We start from the raw sequence: 24,265 nt of genomic DNA, 5'->3' as shown, positions 1-24,265 counted from the left end.
TGTAATAACCTTGTAAATACTCAAGTTATTCATTTGGTTTTAAAAATCCAATTTGAGGTGAAAAGCTTTTTCCCACTCATCGGGGTATGTGGTGAACTGGCCACTGTGTGGCAGGGGCTGTGTGTCAGTGGGAGGAGAACCGATCCTAACCTCACCCTCCAGAAGGCAATCATGACACCCAGCAGGAGAAAGAGGAAAACAGAGACAGAGAGACTAAGGGTTGACCAGAGGAAGAGAGAGTCAACAGCGCCTCTATATCCAGTCCTACTGGGTGCAGAGGAAGCAGGCAGAAAGCTGTGTCTCCCACATATACATACAATGACCCCTGAATTTTGCCACATTTTGTTGTGTTACAGCCTGAATTTAAAATGGATTAAATATAGATTTTTTTGTCACTGGCCGACACACAATTCCTCACAATGTCATAGTGGAATTATGTTAATAAAAATTGAAAAGCTGAGATGTTAATAAAAATGAAAAGCTGAAATGTCTTGAGTCAGTATGTATTCAACCCCTGTGTTATGGCAAGCCGAAACAAGTCACATAATAAATTGCATGGACTCTGTGTGCAATAATAGTGTTTTAGCTTGACTTTTAAATGACTACCTCATTTCTGTACCCCACACATACATTATATTTTGAGCAGTGAATTTCTAACACAGTTACAACCACAAAGACCAGGGAGGTATTCCAATGTCTTGCAACGAAGGGCAGCTATTGGTAGATGGGTAAAAAAAAAGCAGCCATTGAATATCCCTCAGTTGCCTGGAAGGAAACGGCTCAGCAATTTCACCATGAGGCCAATGGTGACTTTAAAACAGTTGTAATGGCTGTGATAATAGCTGTGATAGGAGAAAACTGAGGATGGAATCACAACATTCTTGTTACTACAAAATACTAACTTAATTGACAAAGAGAAAAGAAGGAAGCCTGTACAGTATAAAAATAATCCAAAACACGGATCCTGTTTGCAACAAGACACTAAAGTAATACTTCAAAACATTTGTCCCTAATACAAAGTGTTATGTTTAGGGCAAATCCAATACAAGACATTACTGAGTACCACTCTTCATATTTTCATGCATGGTGGTGGCGGCATCATGTTACGGGTATGCTTGTAATCATTAAGGACTGGGAGTTTTTCAGGATAACAAGGTAATGGAATGAAGCTAAGAACAGGAAAAAGCATAGATTAAACCTGGTTCTGCTTTCCACCAGACACTGGAAGATGAATTCACCTTTCAGCAGGACAACCATAAACACAAGGGCAAATCTACACTGGAGTTGATTACCAAGAAAACAGTAAATGTTCCTGAGTTGCAGTTACAGTTTTGACTTAAATCTACATGAAAATCTATGGCAAGACCTGAAAATGGCTGTCTAGCAATGATCGACAATCAATTTGATAGAGCTTGAAGCGTTTTGAAAAGAATAATGGACAATCCAGGTGTGGAAAGCTCTTACAGACTTATCCTGAAAGACCCACAGCTGTAATCACTGCCAAAGGTGCTTATATTTACTCAGGGGTGTGAATACTAACAGTATGTAAATTAGATATTTCTGTATTTCATTTTCAATGCATTTGCACCAAAAATAATAATATTTGAATCCAGGTTGTAACACACCAAAATGTGGAATAAGTCAAGGGGTACGAATACATTCTGAAGGCACTTTATGTGTACAGTATGTACAGATTACACACATTCACACAATATGTGCTGAAAAGGATAAACAACTTACACAGAACTGTACACAAGTGAGGCAACTATCCCCCATGCCTATTGATACACACCAATCAGAAACACTTGCATGGCTGGACGCGCTCACTTTAATGCTCACGCGTGCAGGCCAAGGCGATACATAATAAATAAACCAATTTAAAAACACACAAACATTCTCACAGACAAAATCTAGCATACACACAGGTAAATATACTCTGCACCACCAGACAAATAAACATACCAATGCAAACATCCTGGGACACTTAGACACATCCACAAGGGCTGTGTCTCCTCTTATATAAGCAAACACAGGATGAAATAGATTAGGAGGTGGGGAGCCTAGAGATACAAAGATTTGGCCCTTAGTAAACACACAGATACAGACACAGACACACACACACCTAAGCAAAGGTGTGTGTGTGTGGGGGGCTAATCCAGCAATAAATTACCATAGTCAACAGGCTCATCTCCCTCAACTCATTAGCAGATAAATTATATGCCTACATTCAAAACACTAGTGTGGGTTTTTTATTTGCTCCACAGGATGACTGCTCTATCCTCCATCTTTCTCTTCTTCCTCCTCCTCCTCTTCCTTGTCTCCTGTGCTGTCTGAGTGTGTCAGCAGTGTGTGGAGCTCCCTGGTGATGTGGAGCTAGCGCTGACAGTGGAGGAGAGACGCCAGCACTAGCGATTAGCATGAGCTTCCAGGGGGCACCGCAACGGCTGCTGGGAAATTCCATCAGAGGCACGAATCTGTCGCTTCGTCGTAAAGTGACAGCCCCCTGTGGCTCAGCACAGCACAGTAAGAAGAGTCCCAAGTGAGCCTCAGCATCTGCCGGCTGGAGAAGGTAAATTATACACTCACTGTTCTTATCTTTATCATATTTAGCATCATTGTTATCATCATTATTGTTATTATCATCAGTGATTGGCAGTAATCATACTTATCGACCTGTTTCATTGTGTTTAACCAAGAAAAATCATTACCTTACATTCCAGAAAGATCTTGAATGAAACCTTAGCAGGAAGGGCATAGAGAACCTCCATTTAAAAGCTAGCACTCAACTAAGTCAACTAAAGACGAGTGTTCATCAGCTGTTGTTTGATCAGTGATGGCAGACACACTGGCCTAAGGTTCCTACCTGTCTGTGTCCAAATGCACTCATGACTGACAAGACGAGAGATGGAGGTGTTCCCACAGTTATAATGCTTCTGACCAGTCTAATGTGACTATAGCGCATTCAGCTGACTTAGAGACTTCCACGTCTGGATGCTCTGACCACTGCCTCTCACTGCCAGTCAACCTTCCAGTCCTGTGGTTATCCTGACCCTCAAACTCCTCTTCGTCATCATCTTCCTCCTTCCAGCCTGTCAACTCTGTGAAGAGCAGGGTTCAGTCAAGCCTTGTCTTAAACTCTGTTGGTTGCTTTGTTTAACATCTTCTTGCCAGTGGCTATGCCAGACCTGTGGCACTGTCATAGTACAGGTGCAACTAGTCAGTGTTTGGATCAGTTTACTCCCTGGGCTGGAAACCCTTTGGGAGCTGAACCGAACAGACCATCAGTGATTAACCAATAGGGGGCTCTCTACTCTCTGTACAAAGTTGAACCCACTGCTGTAACAGTGAGGTCAACAGAGGATTTCTGCTAATGAATGATTGATTACTGGCTGACCAAATGCTTCCATGTAAGAGTTGCACAAACAGCTATAGAAAATAAGTATATGCATCAATAGCATGAATGACATAATGTACTGGTACATTTTCAACTTCTATTCTATTGATGTGTGTTCTTAAGAGTTGAGGTTTTCCGCTGCGTTCTTCTCAGGTTCTCCTCCGGGCCTCCTCATCTGAGGTGCGAGCCTTTGATTATTCCTTTGTTTTTCATTATGCCTCTCTCCCTCGCTTTTCTCCAGGTGCGCTGTGATGTTATGATCACCAGTGGAGAGGGATATACACAGGGGCTCGCCTGTCTGGAAAAATAAGCTGGTACGTGTCTGAGGGATGGCAGCAGGGTTTCAAAAAAACTGTTTATTGTATTATTCATGCTGCTATATTAGTTTGCTTATCCTACTCCTCAGATACAGTAGCTCTCTTTTTTCCCAATGTTTTTCCACCTCTGTTTTGTTCTCCTCTGTGTTTTGATTGGTCATCAGTATCATTAGGTTAGGAGGATTCTAATCAGGGCCGTTTGAACTGCAAGGCCATTTCATGGATCATGGTTGGGTTGGGCATTGTTCTTAACCCCGATTACTAGGTTAGGTTCAGGGTAGTCAATATCTAGGCCAATACCATTATAGGCCATTTCTCTTTCACTTGAAAATAATCACTATTTATTAGTTCATTTATTAGTCCATTCTTTCACTCACTTCATGATTTATGTAAACTTAATAACATTATATATGGTTTTTTTCATCTCTAAACCTAGTCATACTTGAAACGAAAGAAATGTTGAGATCTCATTAACTCACCTTTCTGATCCATCTCCAAATATAGTGTACTACAACAGGAGCTCCATTGAAGAAAACACACACACACCAAACACACTAATGCTGCTTTTCGAGTGTAACACCAGTGTTACACTAGTACATACACCCTTATGTTATAATAGGGAAAATGTGTTTCCATACCTAGGGCTGACAGTGAAACTTGTGAAGAGCAGAATCAACAACCTCTGCATAATCAAATCAGTTGCTTTGTGAGTGAAGTGTTAGAGTAAGGAAATGCACCAACAGGCTACCCACACACACACACACACACACACACACACACCCACCATAGAAAAACTCTTCCAATGTACACTCTTACAAAAAGGGTTCATTGTGGAGTTCTACCGTTTTGATCTGAACAACCTTTTCTGGAAGACAAGGGTTCTGCCTAAAATATTTAACATCCTGAAAACAGTTTTTGGAATAAATGTTTTTTTGATGATTCTTTGGAAGGCAAGAAATGTTCTACATAGAGTCATTCTTTCATGTTCTATTGCAGGGTGATTTTCATTTTGATTTGTTTAAATATCTGTGTTTTTACATGTACAGTTGAAGTCGGAAGTTTACATATACCTTAGCCAAATACATTTAAAACCTCTAGTGACTCTCCATCCCGCATGCGGGAGCGTAATCATCGACTGACACGAATTAGCATAACGCAACGGACATAAATATTCCTAGAAAATATTCCTATTCATGAAAATCACAAATGAAATATATTGAGACACAGCTTAGCCTTTTGTTAATCACCCTGTCATCTTAGATTTTCAAAATATGCTTTACAGCCAAAGCTAGACAAGCATTTGTGTAAGTTTATCGATAGCCTAGCATAGCATTTTGTCCAGCTAGCAGCAGGTAACTTGGTCACGGAAATCAGAAAAGCAATCAAATTAAATAGTTTACCTTTGATGAGCTTCGGATGTTTTCACTCACGAGACTCCCAGTTAGATAGCAAATGTTATTTTTTTCCAAAATATTATTTTTGTAGGCGAAATAGCTCCGTTTGTTCTTCACGTTTGGCTGAGAAATCGCCCGGAAATTCACGAAAACGGCTAAAAATATTCCAAATTAGCTCCATAATATCGACAGAAACATGGCAAACGTTGTTTATAATCAATCCTCAAGGTGTTTTTCAAATATCTATTCGATAATATATCCATCGGGACAATTCGTTTTCAGTAGGACCGATTGGAGTAATGGCTACCTCTGTATTTTACGCGAGAGTCACCCTGGGAGCCATCAGGTGACCACTTGCGCAATGTAGCCGCCTACGGGTATTCTTCAACAGAAATGCGTAAAACTACGTCACAATGCTGTAGACACCTTCTGGAATACAGAGAAAGAGTAATCTGGTTGATAGCCAATTCACTGCTCAATAGGGACTCACTGGAACGCAGCGCTTTCCAAACATGGGGCACTTCCGGATTGGATTTTTCTCAGGCTTTCGCCTGCAACATCAGTTTTGTTATACTCACAGACAATATTTTTCAGTTTAATAAGAAACTTTAGAGTGTTTTCTATCCTAAGCTGTCAATTATATGCATATTTTAGCATCTTGTCCTGACAAAATATCCCGTTTATTACGGGAACTTTTTTTTCTCCAAAAATGAAAATACTGCCCCCTAGTCACAAAACTCAGTTTTTAACAATTCCTGATATTTAATCATAGTAAAAATTCCCTGTCTTGGGTCAGTTAGGATCACCACTTTATTTTAATCATTTTAAATGTCAGAATAGACATAGAGAGAATGATTTATTTCAGCTTTTATTTCTTTCATCACTTTCCCAGTGGGTCAGAAGTTTACATAAACTCAATTCGTTTTTGGTAGCATTGCCTTTATATTGTTTAACATGGGTGAAACGTTTTGGGTAGCCTTCCTCAAGCTTCCCACAATAAGTTGGGTGAATTTTGGCCCATCCCTCCTGACAGAGCTGGTGTAACTGAGTCAGGTTTGTTGGCCTGCTTGTTCGCACACACTTTTTCAGTTCTGCTCACATTTTTTCTGTGGGATTGAGGTCAGGGCTTTGTGATGGCCTCTCCAATCCCTTGACTTTGTTGTCCTTAAGCCATTTTGCCACAACTTTGGAAGTATGCTTGGGGTCATTGTCCATTTTGGAAGACCCATTTGCGACCAAGTTTTAACTTCCTGACCAATGTCTTGAGATGTTGCTTCAATATATCCACAGAATTTTCCATCCTCATGCCATCTAATTTGTGAAGTGCACCACTCCCTCCTGCAGAAAAGCACCAGCACAACATGATGCTGCTACCCCCATGCATCACGGTTGGGATGATGTTCTCGGCTTGCAAGCCTCCCCTTTCTCCTCCAAACACAACGATGGTCATTATGGCCAAACAGTTCTATTTTTGTTTCATCAGACCAGAGGACATTTCTCCAAAAACTACGATCTTTGTCACCATCTGCAGTTGCAAACCGTAGTCTGGCATTTTTATAGTGGTTTTGGAGCAGTGGCTTCTTCCTTGCTGAGCGGCCTTTCAGGTTATGTTGATATAGGACTAATTTTACTGTGGATATAGATACTTTTATACCTGTTTCCTCCAGCATCTTCACAAGGTCCTTTGCTGTTGTTCTGGGATTGATTTGGACTTTTCGAACCAAATTACGTTTATCTCTAGGAGACAGAACGCGTCTCCTTCCTGAGCAGTATGATGGCTGCTTGGTCCCATGGTGTTTATACTTGCATACTATTGTTTGTACAGATGAACGTGGTACCTTCAGGAGTTTGGAAATTGCTCCCAAGGATGAACCAGACTTGTGGAGGTCTACAATTTCTTTTTCTGAGGTCTTTCTTTAGATTTCCCCATGATGTCAAGCAAAGAGGCACTGAGTTTGACGGTAGGCCTTGAAATACATCCCCAGGTAAACCAATGGACTCAAATGATGTCAATTAGCCTATCAGAAGCTTCTAAAGCCATAACATTATTATCTGGATTTTCCCAAGCTGTTTAAAGGCACAGTGAACTTCTCACCCACTGGAATTGTGATTCAGTGATAAGTGAAATAATCTGTCTGTGAACAATTGTTGGAAAAATTACTTGTGTCATGCACAAAGTAGATGTCCTAACCGACTTGCCAAAACTATAGTTTGTTAACAAGAAATTTGTGGAGTGGTTGAAAAATGAGTTTTAATGACTCCAACCTAAGTGTATGTAAACGTCCAACTTCAACTGTACATTGATTGTTTACACACAAAGATAAATAACATAAATTTTTCTAAGATAATCCAACCTGTTAGTAGTTATTCAACTTATTGCATCCATTACTGGGATGGTTGTGTCAGTATTCAATATTCCCTACCATGGCAGTCATTCTGAATGTAGGTGATAAAAAATCCTAACTCTGTCTGGATTCCAATAGGAATTAAACACCACTTTGCAAGCCAGAATAATGTGACCTGCAGGCCTGATGTGGCCTGTAAACCAGGAGTTTCTTAACACCATTGTGTTAGGGTATAACTAGGCCCTCAAAAGAAAGGCCTTATGATATATGTAATTTTAAAAGATTATAAGGCTGGTGGAAGTGTTCATAGACAGTTCTAGGTAGAACCCTTCATAGAGGGTTCTAGCAAGAACCTTTAGATGATAAAATGGTTATTGGTAGAGCTCTTCATAGAGGGTTCTAGCAAGAACCTTTAAATGATAAAATGGTTATTGGTAAAGCCCTTCATTGAGGGTTCTAGGCATAACTTGGGGTGGCAGGTAGCCAGTAACCGAAAGGTTGCTGGATCAAGTCCCCGAGCTGACACGGTAGAAAATCTGTCATTCTACCCCTGAACAAGGCAGTTAACCCACTGTTCTCCAGTATGTTCTCATTGTAAATAAGAATTTGTCTTTAACTTACTTGCGCAGTTAAATAAAGGTTAAAAAAACCTTCATGTTTTGTAGGTAGAACCTTATACAGGGAGTTCTTTGAAGAACCCGACATAGAGCATTCTAGGTAGAACCCTTTGCAAAAGGTTCTACCTAGCACCAAAAAGGGTGGTTCTGTTTATTTTGTATTTTTTTTCTAAGAGTGCATTGTGACAGGCCCTCAACTTTCTCAGATCAGGAGTATGATTTTTGCATTTTAAATCATTTATGACTGATTAGCTGAGAACTTATCTCTTTTAAAGCCTTTCATGTATAAATCATGTGTATTTTAGTTTGAAGCGGTCGCTGCTGCGTTATTGATGAGGCGCTCGACTCTAATCAATTAGTAATTGGAGCGAGGCTTTTAAATAATGCATTTATTAGGCCTTGTGATGTGTTTAATGGCAGCCCGTCGCCGTGCAAATATGTCTGAAGTACCCTAATGAGTGTTTTATGGGCCAGCCCAGGGAGAAAGGCACATTTCACTCTGTTATGTTGCAGAGCAGACTCCTTGTTTACACTTAGCGGGGCATCCGGAAAACCAATGTGGTTCAAAGTTTCTACAAATCGTTGTTGTAGGGGTTATTATCTTGGCCTAAATAGGCCCCATAGAAAGAGAGTGTGTTTTGTTCATGTTTTTGTCACCATCTTGTTTTCTGCGTAATGACACTCATGATAGAAATTCTGTATCTGTACCAAAGTACTTCAAAGTGACCCTGACATGGTCACAGCTGAATCCTTTTATAATAGCCTGGAGTCTGATCTTTACATCATACTTCCATGTTTCATTTGTGAGACAATAATTTACCAAATTTGCACACCTCACAAAGTCCATGTGAGCTGAGTATCCACCATGCTATATTACTGAAAACCACCTGTGAGGAAACTCACCACAACCCTGGTCCTGCAGACAAACCACTTGTGAGGGTCTGGCCTGTTCATACAAAAGTAGTTTTCACTGGCTGGCTGGGAGCTCCATCCATCATCGTCAGCATGGCTACATTTGTGATCTGTCAGCAAAGTGTAGAGACGGGTGTGTGCGTGTGTGTCTGCGTGTGCGTGTTCATGTCTGATTGTGTACGTTTGTACAGTATATGTGTGTGTGTGGGAACTGGGTATTGTTAGAGGGCTGTTGCTCCCTCCTAGCAGGGGAGGGTTTTAATTGGAACACCCTGTGAATGGTATGAATACTGGTGTCACAGTGAAGACTACAGACCCATTCACCCACATGGGTAGCTACTGTCTCCTGAGGGGCTGGGGATTATCAAGGCGTTCACAACTTCAAACAGCTATGCATCCTTACCTCTGTGCACCCTGCACCCCCTGCACCTCCCACTTAGTGTGTGTGTGTGTGTATGTGTGTGTGTGTGTGTGTTTGCAAATGTCTTTGTGTGTGTATGTGTGTGCATGCATGCATGTGTGTATGCCCCTCCCCCTTGTGTTTTTCCTGCCTGCATGAGGACTTGTCAAGTAAATGTTCACAGCCTCTATGGATATGACAAGTCGATTGTTTAGACATTACTCCATTGTTATTTTGACTTGAGATGAGAATGAGGTGAGCGTGAGAGCGCATATGTATGCATGTACTGTAGGTGAGCGTGCATGCTGTGAGTGTTTATTGTGTGTTTAGTGTTAATGCATCCATATAAAGGGGAATGTATACTGCCGCTCCACAGATCAGAGAAAAGGATGATTATGGCTGTTATGTCTCCGTTATTCTTTTGTTTATTTGCCGTTAAAGAGATCATTTTCCTGTCGCCGTTCTCCTCCTGTAGGGTATGTGATGGGAATATATTCTAGGAGTCATGTTAGTCATATATCTGTCAAATAATCATCCTTCAGCTCCGGGGCAAGAGCTCTCCCGGGGAAAACCTTCGAAACCCAGTTGAAATCAAATGCCACAGTAGTTTTACTATAACCCTGAAATGACATTACGGTAATGCTCTGCTCCAGTCAGGTGGACCTCCATGGGTATCTGAATATAGGACAAATGAATGTGTGAGCGTGCGTGGTATCATGCATGTGTGTGTGTGAGTGTGTTTTTGCACGTGCGTGTGTGCATGCGTGCATGTGCAAGACTCCCAATACGCAATCACCGTTTATCATCCTAAACATATCATTATCTTCCTCCCTTTCCCTACCTCCTGAGATAATGCACTGCTTTCCCCTCTTTCCTTAATACTTTCTGCTTCACATACATCCTAGTCATATTAATCCACTATCTCTACAATTTCACCTTTTCTTATTTGCTCTTTCTCCTCAAGTGTTTCTCTCTCATTTGAATTCAGCTCCCACTGACTGCACCCTCCACACTCTCCTTACACACATGTTGATAAAAACATGCACCCCTAAATGCACACACAAACACATATATATATATATACTGACACACAAACACATATACATATATACTGACACACAAACACATACATATATATACTGACACACAAACACATATACATATATACTGACACACAAACACATACATATATATACTGACACACAAACACATATACATATATACTGACACACAAACACATATACATATATACTGACACACAAACACATATACATATATACTGACACACAAACACATATACATATATACTGACACACATACACATATACATATATACTGACACACAAACACATATATATATACTGACACACAAACACATATACATATATACTGACACACAAACACATATACATATATACTGACACACAAACACATATACATATATACTGACACACAAACACATATATACTGACACACAAACACATATACATATATACTGACACACAAACACATATATACTGACACACAAACACATATACATATATACTGACACACAAACACATATATACTGACACACAAACACATATACATATATACTGACACACAAACACATATATACTGACACACAAACACATATACATATATACTGACACACAAACACATACATATATATACTGACACACAAACACATATACATATATACTGACACACATATACATATATACTGACACACAAACACATATACATATATACTGACACACATATACATTATACACTGACACACAAACACATATACATATATACTGACACACAAACACATATATATATACTGACACACATATACATATATACTGACACACAAACACATATACATATATACTGACACACATATACATATATACTGACACACAAACACATATACATATATACTGACACACAAACACATATACATATATACTGACACACAAACACATATATACTGACACACAAACACATATACATATATACTGACACACAAACACATATATACTGACACACAAACACATATACATATATACTGACACACAAACACATATACATATATATACTGACACACAAACACATATACATATATACTGACACACATACATATATACTGACACACAAACACATATGCATATATACTGACACACATATACATATATACTGACACACAAACACATATACATATATACTGACACACAAACACATATATACTGACACACAAACACATATACATATATACTGACACACAAACACATATATATTGACACACAAACACATATACATATATACTGACACACAAACACATACATATATATACTGACACACAAACAAATATACATATATACTGACACACATATACATATATACTGACACACATATACATATATACTGACACACAAACACATATACATATATACTGACACACATATACATATACACTGACACACAAACACATATACATATATACTGACACACAAACACATATATATATATACTGACACACATATACATATATACTGACACACAAACACATATACATATATACTGACACACATATACATATACATATATACTGACACACATATACATATATACTGACACACAAACACATATACATATATACTGACACACAAACACATATACATATATACTGACGCACAAACACATATACATATATACTGATACACAAACACATATACATATATACTGACACAATATACATATATACTGACACACATATACATATATACTGACACACAAACACATATACATATATACTGACACACATATACATATACATATATACTGACATACAAACACATATACATATATACTGACACACATATACATATATACTGACACACAAACACATATACATATATACTGACACACAAACACATATACATATATACTGACACACAAACACATATACATATATACTGACACACATACATATGCATATATACTGACACACAAACACATATACATATATACTGACATACAAGCGCCACCTTCCCCTACTTACACACGAACACAAACACGCGCGTGTGCGCGCACACACACACACATTGCATGTTTCAGGGGGAGTGTGGGTTGACAGGAACAAGTGACAGCTCCCTAATTACCTCCTCACTGTAGACGCTGACGCTGCCGGAGACGCACTGCTCATTTTCTTCCCTTCCTCTCTCTCCATCCTTCCCCCTCTCCTTCTTCCCTTCCTCTCTCTCTCCTCCCGTCCTCTCTCCCCTGTAGTGAATAATGTATGTCCAGGAACTCCCAATCTACATTCCCTAATGGGCAGTGGGGACAGGCAGGATGGTGAGACAACCACCTATATGTGTCCCCACCCTCTCTACACCTCCTCCTACACCCTGGCACAGAGAATGAGTCAGACACTCACAGGCTGCCATATATGCCAGCTGTATAGAGAATATGCCAACATTGGCATTTTTACACGCTTGATTACGCAATGCACATACCCTGAATTCTTCATAGACCTTTTAGACATTTTTTAAATCATGAAGAGTATATCAAAAGATCTCAGAATAATGGAATCATTGAGCAAACTTGAAAGAATTGTACAGATCAAAAGCAATTTGAAGCTATTTTGTAGTTGTAACTTTGTAGGGAGAGGTGGGGGAGTATGGGGGATGCTAGAATTAGCACTACTCATCAAGCTGGCAGTTGGGACCTGTTTTATCCAATGTGTCCCCATGGAGGGAAGGCTTGGCTAAGGGAGGGGACTTGGGGGGTGGGGCATGGTTCTCCAGAGAATGATAACATGCACTTTAGAGCCCACCCCTTACCTCCCACCATACAACACTAAACCCCTGCCCCCTCCCCATCACTCCTCTATCCAGCAGCGGGTGTCAACTGAAAGACCCAGATTGCATTTCCAGTCTCCGCCCACTGGCCACACAGGCATGTTTTGTTCTATTAGAAAACGGAGCATCTCACATCCCCCATCCAACTGGAAGCATCTCACATCCCCCATCCAACTGGAAGCATCTCACGTCCCCCGTCCACCCTCACACTGTGGCAGTCCACTGGGAGCCTCTCACATCCCCCGTCCACCCTCACACTGTGGCTGTCCACTGAGAGCCTCTCACATCCCCCGTCACCATCACACTGTGGCAGTCCACTAGGAGCCTCTCACATCCCCCGTCCACCCTCACACGTGGCAGTCCACTAGGAGCCTCTCACATCCCCTGTCCACCCTCACACCGTGGCTATCCACTAGGAGCCTCTCACATCCCCCGTCCACCCTGACACCGTGGCTGTCCACTGGGAGCCTCTCACATCCCCCGTCCACCCTCACACCGTGGCTGTCCACTGGGAGCAGACACACAAACACCAGGCATTGCTATCTAATCTGGAGAGAGGGGAACAGGATGGAAAGGCTAGGATAAGGAGAGAGGAGGATATGGAGAAAGAAAGAGAAAAAGAGAGAGGGGGGTTAGAGCAAAAAAATAGAGGAACAATTGCAGCAGAGAGACAGAGAAATGGATAGAGAGAAAAAAGGGGAGAGAGTTGGACGGAGAGCGACAGTTGGAATAGAAAGAGTTGGAGGCAGACATGGTTGAAGCGGAAAGAGAGAGAGACAGAGAGAGAGAATGAGAGAGAGAGAGAGTGGGAGCGGGAGAGAAGGGAGGCTTGAGCAGGTGGTGGTGGGTTGTTGGTGGTCACTGTGGACAGCTGATAAAGTGTCAATGACAGGCGTCACTCAGGGGAGGGAGCCGCCAGGGCAGTGCCAGATGAGCCAATGATAACAGTGCAGTAGCTCTTTTTCAACACACAGCTCTATACCTGCCTGATGCCTCATGCTGCCTGCTTCTGATCCCACTCCTTATCTACAGTATGGTTAATAATAACCCCCCCCCTTTCTCTCCCTCTGTCTCTCTATCACATCCTCTTCTTTTTACCTCTCTCCTTATCCTAGCTCTGTACACGTGACAGCAAAAGAAGCGCTCCCATACTCTTTTTACAAACTGCCAGCAGAGGGGCTTTTCTGCTGATGTGAAGTTACTCTATGTGTGTACGTGTGTGAGAGAGTTTTGGATCAGGAGCTAACACATTTGGAGGGGAATGGATCGGGAGGCTTGTCTCAAGATGTGAACTAATTTATAAGTGTGCGCTGAAGGGCCATTGAAGTCCAGAAGAAAGCATGTTGCTCTGTGAGAGAGGGAGGGAGGAGAGAAAGAGTGAGAGACGAGAGGAAGAGTAGAGGAGGGGGCCTGTAGTGGCTTCTCAGGGTAAATGAAGAGCCAGGGAGCTGTGTGGGGCCCCCTGAGAGGAGAGGTGACCCTTATTCACACAGGTCACCCATGCCTCCTCCCCACGACACGCTCGTCACAACAGTTTCTCCTCCCAATCAGCTTCAGAGGGCCATTTATCTGACTGCCACTGGCTGTGATTTATTACCCCTCTCCTCTGCTCTCTTCTCCTTCTCCCTGCATGCCCCTGCCACTGGGCCTCAGTGTCACCAGGCCTCTGCTCTGCCACTCTGGCCAGGCTCCACAAGGGCTCTATACAGTCTCCTGGCTCCCCACAGCACTCAAAAGCTGGTTGGGCAGTGCAACCATACATACTCACAGAAGTCAATGTGGATCAGTTGATTTTTGCTACATGTATGGTTGTCATTGAGTTAAATGTTGCTAGTGCACCATCATCGTCATCATAATCACTTTTCCTCTATTGTTTTAACATCTTTAGTTTGTACCTCCTCTCAATGCTTTTTGTTCCTTTATCTCCTCTATATCCCTCCCGCTCTCTGATGACCTTTCAGACAGCCTGGGCCCCGCTGGTGTTCTGTTGACCCTGACCCTGGTTCTCTCTCACCCCCCACTCTCTCTCTCTCTCTCTCTCTCTCTCTCTCTCTCTCTCTCTCTCTCTCCATGCCTCCTTCCCTTGTCTGTCCACACCCCTTACAAACTCTCTTGGAAAAACGTAATATTTTACTATGCTGTGATCATTGAATATAAAAGGCTCTAGTCTTGAGCCAGACAGTAAGGAGGGGGGATGATGGGATTTTTTAAAAAGGTAGACTGATGGAATATCTTGCCTCTCTGGGTGGTGATGGATGCAGCCCCCTGTTGGTGGTTGTCTGGATCTGGTGGTCACTGCCCAACTCTGGGCTTCTCAGACGCATGGGGCACTCTCCATCACCAGAGCCCATACTGACGGAGTTTCACAGGAAGGGGCCCAGTCTCCATTAATTTGTCATCTGTAATTCTCCATAAAAGAGCATGTTTAAAGCGGGGCTACATAGAGTAACTCCAGTCCTTAAAGGCTGCTTCCTGCTTTTAATGTCACTGATTGCCCGTAGAGTGCACACACGTGATTTCCCAGGTTTCCCTAAGTCCGTCACTGATTAAGAAGTGCAAATGAAAACCAGCAAAGACAGCAGCTCTTATAAAAATAAACGATTAACTTCTCTAGTTATATTTATTTTAATAAAAGTAGCATTTTATGTAATTAGGATTGCAGTAACATGAACATGAACATCTACAATACCTACTATAAGAATGTGGAGCTACATCTACAATACCTACTATAAGAATGTGGAGCTACATCTACAATACCTACTATAAGAATGTGGAGCTACATTTTTGAGGCCAACATTGAGAGCAGAGTGAGGAGATGAGATGGGATGGATGAAAGGGGCTGGTGTTTGTCTAATTATTAAACTGACATTGGAATATCTCCGCCTCGTCTGGATCATTTCTATCCCCTGATTAGGAATAAAATGGGGTTAGATCTGGGCTCCGAATTTCAGTTTTTCTAAAGTTGCAATTACAGCGGCTAATGTCCTCCCCGATCTCTCTTCAACACGTAGTCTTTATTGTGCCGGAACAAATTCCAGTGTCTGATGCCTGAAATTGCAGCGTGAGAAAATTACAGTGTAGAAGAAATGTGAAGGGACTTAGTGGTGGATGAAGCAAAGTTACACCGTGGCTAATTACTAGCTCATTAGCACCAGTGCTTAGCCATGTGGACTGTAGCCGTGGAACAGCTGAGAATAACACATGTGCCACGTTAGGGTTGAAGGGAGAGGATGCCACTGTGGTACCAAGTCTGTAATAATATGTCTTCATTTACCTACTTAGTTTTCTGTATTTGCTTGGGGATATACTGTACGTCATCATGGGAAATGTGTATGGTCGGTTCATCCAGCTTTTCAAAGGACTCCAGATAGTTTTGCAGATACGAGGGGTCAGGAGCAGTCAATACATCTGGATGTTGAGCTGTAAAAGTATCCCCCACCCCACCATCTTATACCTCGTCCCACACCTTCACCCTTCTCCCTCCACCACCTCCACCCCCTCCCACCCCACAGGCATCCAGATGTTGCTGTCACCCCTGCTCTGCGGAGGCGCAGCAGTCTGGAACAGCCCCAAATGATGACAATAAACACCTCCGCCATAACCTGGGCCCCTGTATTTGCATATTTGGCTGGCTTAATTTGTGGGGGAAGTATGCAAATGTATGCTAAATGAAATCCATCTCCTAATGACATGAGACGATTAAAAAATGTTTATGCTTAAATATTCTGTGTAATGAAATCAAACGGGCCCACACGCCACCACAAATTTGCCTCAACATGGCAAAATTTGAGGATATCACATAAAGCATACTAGCAACTAGCAACTAGAATGAAAAAAGGAGAGAAAAGAGAGGGAGAAGAGACTGCCTGTGGCAATCAACAGTAGAAACAATAACTGTCACGCCCTGACCGTAGATTGCTTTGTATGTTTCTATTTGTTGTTTGGTCAGGGTGTGATGTGGGTGGGCATTCTATGTTTGTATGTCTAGGTTTTGTATTTCTATGTTTTGGCCGGGTATGGTTCTCAATCAGGGACAGCTGTCTTTCGTTGTCTCTGATTGAGAACCATACTTAGGTAGCCTGTTTTCCCACTGTTAGTAGTGGGTGGTTATTTTCTGTTTAGTGTTTGTTGCATCTGTCAGAACTGTTTCGGCTATTCTTTTTCTTATTTTGTATTCAGTGTTCAGTTCAGAATATTAAAGATGAACACGTACCCCACTGCATTTTGGTCTGACGATTCCTCTTCTTCTTCCGATGAATGCCGTGACAGAACCACCCACCACAAACGGACCAAGTAGAGGGGTAACAGGGAGCAGAGGTTGATGGACTCAAGGACATGGGAGGAGATATTGGATGGCAAGGGACCCTGGGGAATATCGCCGCCCCAAAGAAGAACTGGAGGCAGCTAAAGCTGAGCGGCAGCGATATGAGGTAAGGCAGCGCAACAGGCATGAGAGGCAGCCCCAAAACATTTTAGGGGGGAGGCACAAGGGGAGATTGGCGTAGTCAGGTGAGAGACCTGAGCCAACTCTCCGTGCTTACCGGAAGCAGCGTGGTACTGGTCAGACACCGTGTTATGCGATGAAGTGCACAGTGTCGCCAGTGCGCGCTCATAGCCCGCAGGGCTATATGCCAGCCCCCCCGCAAGTGCCATGCGAGAGTGGGCATCCAGCCAGGGCGGATTGTGCCAGCTCAGCGGGTTTGGTCTCTGGTGCCCCTTTTCGGTCCAGGGTATCTGGGGCGTTGGGAGGGTGCAGTTCGCCCTATGCCTGCGCTCCGCCCGTGCTGGGCGAATGTGGGCATTGAGCCTAAGGGAGAGGTGCAAGTGGTATGCACCAGATCTCCAGTGCTCCCCCACAGCCCGGTTCGACCTGTGCCTGCACTCTGGAGGGTCCTGGCTAAAGTGGTCATCCAACCTGGAGGAGTGGTGCCAAGGCTGCGCACCAGAGCTCCAGTGCTCCCCCACAGTCCAGTCCATCCGGTGCCTCCTCCACCGGATCATTTTCTTTGATTACAAACATTGGAGTTAAACAAGTTTATATTCTAGGTTCTGATGTGATATGGCAGTTGAACTAAGCTCATGAGACATTTGTAAGTAATATTCTTCAAGAATCAATGTGCTACGTCCATCGTTAAATAAAGAACAAGGTGCAGCGTGGTAGGCATACATTTTCTTTCATTTTAAATGCTCCACCAAAAACAATAAACATCTCAACGACCGTAAAGCTAGGAGTGCAACACAAAAAGACAAGATCCCACAACAGAAGGTGGGAAAAAGGGCTGCCTAAGTATGATCCCCAATCAGAGACAACGATAGACAGCTGCCTCCGATTGGGAACCATATTCTGCCAACAAAGAAATATAAACATAGATTTCCCACCCTAGTCACACCCTGACCTACCAAATAGAGAATTTAATGGATCTCTAAGGTCAGGTCGTGACACAATGGGTACATATCATTGATGTAGCAACTGCTGATTGCCCCTTTAAAGTTTCCCTCACCAGGAAGAAAACCCATAATGCCTTCTGCAAGCTCCTGAATACAAAATAGTTATTTTTTATGTTTAAATATTCTGGCATTAGCTTTTTATTTTATTTTATTCAGCACGTTTCTTTGGAATAACAGTGATAGATACACCAATTCTAAAAAGAACCCTCCTTTTTCCTTTTTAATGAAAATAATATATGCATCGACAACTATTTCAAATCATGCTATATGGGCCACCACGATCCAGAACAGCTTCAATGCACCTTGGCATATATTCTACAAGTGTCTAGAATTCTATTTGGGATGAATTCTATTCTATAGGGATGTGACGCCATTCTTCCATGGGAAATTCTTAAATCTTGTGTTTTTTTTGATGGTGGTGGAAAACGTTGTCTCAGGCGCCACTCCACAATCTCCCATAAGTGTTCAATTGGGTTGAGATCTGGTGACTGAGACAGCAAATATTGCATACGGTTTACATCGTTTTCATGCTCATCAAACCATTCAGTGACCACTCGTGCCCTGTGGATGGGGGCATTGTCAACCTATGGGGGTATATCCATGGTAGCGAAAATAATGGCCTGGCTAGCATTTTTATACATGACACTAAGCATGATTGGATGTTAAATGCTTAATTAACTAAAGAACCACACCTGTCTGGAAGCACCTGCTTTCAACACACTTTTTTATAGCTCATTTACTCAAGTGTTTCCATTATTTTGTCAGTTACCTGTACTATGGCTATAATAGTAGTTCTAATTTCTATGTGAAGAAACAAAAGAGTTAGCTCATGAACACCTAGGATGGAGTGATCGAGTTGTGGATAAAGAGAGCAAAAAATAAAGAGGGCGAGGGAAGAGATGGAGAGAGACAAAGAAAGAGAGAGGGAGAGAGGGTAGAGAGAGCAATATAGAGATGGGAGAGAGAGTAATATGCCAGAGCCGCTTAATTGTGGGTGCTGCACAGAGGCGATGACTAATGACCTTTCCGTAACGCTGTTCAAAGCCGTGAGCTGTGCATTAATATAAAGGGGGTTATTATTATGTTTTAGCTTCAGAGCTGATTAATCACTGGGATTTATTCTCAGCCCACCACCATCACACCACCACCACACCATGCAGAACAGAACAGCCATAGTCCTGTCAGCCAACCATCAAGCTCATGGTGTATGTGCATACAAATGTAGGATCTTAATTTGAGCCAGTTTTCTATAGCAAGAACATTCTCCTGCAGCAACAGGAAATGTGAATTATCATGTGCATTATAATAAATATACATTTTTTGTAGAGGTTGATACATTTTTCATTAGGACAAATCAAGTAATTTTAAAGTGGAAATTTAGAAGCCTTTTTAAACCTTGAATACACTACAAGTTTGCATTTCCTGCTGTGCAGAACATTTCTTAGGAACAAAAGAGTGATCAAATTAAGATACTACATCTGTACTGTCTTTGAAATGCAAATGTTCAACAAGATACTCCGAGGAGAGGCTTGGGTGGAGGTGGTTGTCAGGTTGTGATGCTCTGGGATAGAGTATCAGAGCACTACCTTCATTATAGGTAGCATAAGAACCTGTGCCTACTGTGTGTAAATGGGATGTCGAAAACAACTGCTATGACACTGGACGTTATGCACATCCAATATGGGACTGTGTTGTGCTGTCCCAGGCTGTATGTTGAGTGATTGTGATGGTATAGTGCTCGTCTGGTGCTGGTCGGGATGACAGTCTGAGACATGAATGGAGGTTGGCTGGGATCTCTCAGTTGTATATGTTCCAAGCAGGCAGGCTGGCAGCCTCAGCAACACAGAGCAGAGCTTCAGCTCCAGTACAGTAGGGGTTTTGTGGAGCGCAGGACCAGCAGGGATTTTTCCAAACTGATACCTTGTTGTCTCCTAATCCTGTTGGCTTATATACTGAACAACCATATAAACGCAACATGCAATAATTTCAACGATTTTACTGAGTTACAGTTCATATAAGGAAATCAGTCGATTTTATTTAATTCATTAGACCCTAATCTATGGATTTCACATGCCTGGGCAGGAGCGCAGCCATGGGCAGTCCTGGGAGGGCATAGGCCCACCCAATTGGGAGCCATGCCCACCCACTAGGGAGACAGGCCCAGCCAATCAGCCCAGCCCACTTCATCTTTTTATTTGATTTATTTCACCTTTATTTAACCAGGTAGGCCAGTTGAGAACAAGTTCTCATTTACAACTGCGACCTGGCCAAGATAAAGCAAAGCAGTGCGACAAAAACAACAACACAGTGTTACACATGGGATAAACAAATGTACAGTCAATAACACAATAGCGCAAACACTAAAGGGGTGTTACAGACATAAACACTCCTAGGTTTAATCAGCTGTCCAGGTGGCTGGTCTCAGACGATCCCGCAGGTGAAGAAACTGGATGTGGAGGTCCTGGGCTAGCTTGGTTATATGTGGTCTGCGGTTGTATGTCCTGTTGAATGTACTGCCAAATTCTCAAAAATAATTCTCTAAAACAACGTTGGAGGTGGCTTATGGTAGAGAAATGAACATTAAATTCTCTGGCAACAGCTCTGGTAGACATTAATGCAGTCAGCATGCCAATTGCACGCTCTGTGGCATTGTGTTGTGTGACAAAACTACACATTTTAGAGTGGCCTTTTATTGTCCCAAGCACAACATGATTATCTTGGCAAAGAAGGCATTTTCACAAATTCTGGGATCTTTCATTTCAACTCATGAAACATGGAACCAACACTTTGCATGTTGCATTTATATTTTTGTTCAGTATATAATAACCCCTGTCTTCCGTCAGCTGGGAACTCATTTAGGGGAAGAAAGTAGGAACCCCTCGTAGTTGTTCTCCTCTCCCTGGAGGATGGAAAGTGCTACAGTGCTTGTGTACAGTACAACGGACTGCCACTATGTGCAATCCGTTGGTTCAACTTTAGCAGTGTGGTTTCAGAGGGAGAAGGCCTGCTGCCTCCAACCTCCTGACTTGAACACTGCAGGGTGGTTTCAGAGGGATAAGGCCTGCTGCCTGCTGCCTCCAGCCTCCTGACTTGAACACTGCAGAGTGGTTTCAGAGGGAGAAGGCCTGCTGCCTCCTGCCTCCAGCCTCCTGACTTGAACACTGCAGGGTGATTTCAGAGGGAGAAGGCCTGCTGCCTCCTGCCTCCAGCCTCCTGACTTGAACACTGTAGAGTGGTTTCAGAGGGAGAAGGCCTGCTGCCTCCTGCCTCCTGCCTCCAGCCTCCTGACTTGAACACTGCAGGGTGGTTTCAGAGGGAGAAGGCCTGCTGCCTCCACTGGGTGGTGTTCAAGTCAGGAGGGTGGTTTGGAGATCTTCACTCTCTGGTGTCTGTCTGACAGCCGGTGTTGAATTTACAGGAGGCACAGACAGTTGGCAATGTTTGTATTTATGCTGGGCAGCAGTTGGCTGTGCATTAAATAATTTACATAATACGCTTACGGCCGAGATCCTTTTAAAGTGTAAATTCAGATAGCCACGGTTTGCCCACATGTTGGTGCTAGCAAACAGTCTAGGTAGTGCTAGGTATCAACAGCCAATCCAGTAGGGGCTGGAGAATATAGTGAGCATCAATTGGTCAATACCAATGCAATGTCGTGAAGTATTTGCATGAAGTTCAGCTTTCCCCAATTCTGTCCATGTCCCTCGCCCATGCTGGCATCGCCCAAAGGTCCTCTGCCCACTTTGCTTCCTTCATTGAAAATGAATGGACTTCCTTTGTTTTATCTCCCCCAATGTGATATGTGGATCTCTTGTGTTAAACTAAATCACTATCTTTAGAGCAGCAGTAGAGGGAGTGGAGCACATGTTCATAGATAGAAAACCAGACACCAAATAATAGAAACAAGATCCCTTTTCCTGTGGTGGAAACACTGTGGGTAGCTTGAGCTGGCTGTTGTGCATCGATCGGCTTCAAACCTTCTCAACAAGGTCCACCACTCATCCGCCTCCGAGCTCCAAATGATGCAGCGGCAAGGCCAAACAGTCTCCCTGCCTGCTACTTGGCCCCCTACCAATGACCATAACACAGCCATGATGTCAGACCTTCACACAGGGACGTGACAGACCTGAGAACACAGTCCCTCACTGTGTACGTCTGTCTGTACCTCTGTCTGTCTGCTTGTAGGTATCTGTTTGGGTGTTTATGTTTGTGCATGTGTTTGCACCAGGGAATGTGTTTATGTATGAATTTGTGTGTATGTGTGCCAGCATGCGTGTGTGGGTGTGTGCGTGCATGCCTGTGTGTGTTTTATACATCTGTATGTGCATGTTAATGTCAGGGATTTGGATCTGGTTGTACAGTGATCTGAGGTGGGGAGCTGGATTATTAACCCTTAACATGGAGTTTGATGTGGTTTGCTAAAATTATTGTGCAGGGGGATTTATGTGATCCCCATAATACCGGGGGCCTTGATGCTCCAAATCCATTGTCATGCCTCACTTTAATGGAGGGAAATTTCCATGACTTCAGCTTCCCACGTAGATTGCGCTCCACATACCCAACCCCACAGATACACAAATAGCTGCCATCTATTCAGCATCACAGTGTGAATACTCTGACATCCCATTTAATTGGGTCTGTCTTTGATGTTATTACACTCTTTTATTTGTGGTTTATGTGCTTATTTCTTACTTTAGGCTGATTATTATTACTTGTAATACCCAGAAAGCTAAACGGAGTAGAGCACCGTATGAAAGGAGAAATGATAACCACAGTAAAACTACTTTTGGCCCTTTTTTGTTCAGTATTGGTTTGGTGGAGGAGGAGGTGTCTGGATCTTGGTAGTTGTAATCCTTCCAAAGATATTTACAGTTAGTTCATCCATGCATGTCTTGTTTAATTGCTTATTCCTAGCCACGGTGAAGCAGTCGTTTACAGATACAGCAAGGCCACCACATTATCATCAATTAAGATCAGTCAGTGAGCCACCCTCGCCAAGGACTCCTACCCCGGACAGCAGGTGTCCTGTCTGTGCACAGAGATTTAGACTTGATTCAAACTAACAGGAGGATCTGTGATAGTGAGAATTTTTTCCTTTGTCTCTGTTATTTGTGCATTTAATGATTTCTCATTACATTTGCTTGAACATATTTGATTTGTGTTTGAAATACATTCCCCTGGAAGTATCAAGCAGTTAATTAGGCTGTGTGTGTGTGTGTGTGTGTGTATGAGGGAGAGCGATAGGAGATGTAGGAAAAGTGAGGGGAAATTAAAAATCATATTTTTTCACGGCAAGGGGTAAATGTGAATTGTTTTTTGAAAGTTAGAAAAACAAACCTTAAAAAATCTTGAACAACAATCTCTTATCTTCCATCTTGCTCTCTCTCTCTCATTGGATCTCTTCTACACACACAAACCCTATCGATCTCCAACCAAATCTCTCTCTCTCTCTCTCTCTCTCTCTCGCGCGCTGCAGGATGGTCATTTAATCCCTCTAACCAGCTGGAAAGATAAATATTCCACGGTGGAGCGTGAGGCCCCTGCGTCTCTCCACTCACGCAGACTGGAGATGAGGGGAAAGTCTTGCTCT

This window comes from Oncorhynchus clarkii, chromosome 30 (genome assembly GCF_045791955.1).
Source record: "Oncorhynchus clarkii lewisi isolate Uvic-CL-2024 chromosome 30, UVic_Ocla_1.0, whole genome shotgun sequence".
Taxonomy (NCBI): Eukaryota; Metazoa; Chordata; class Actinopteri; order Salmoniformes; family Salmonidae; genus Oncorhynchus; species Oncorhynchus clarkii.
Note: the sequence above shows the minus strand (reverse complement) of the source record.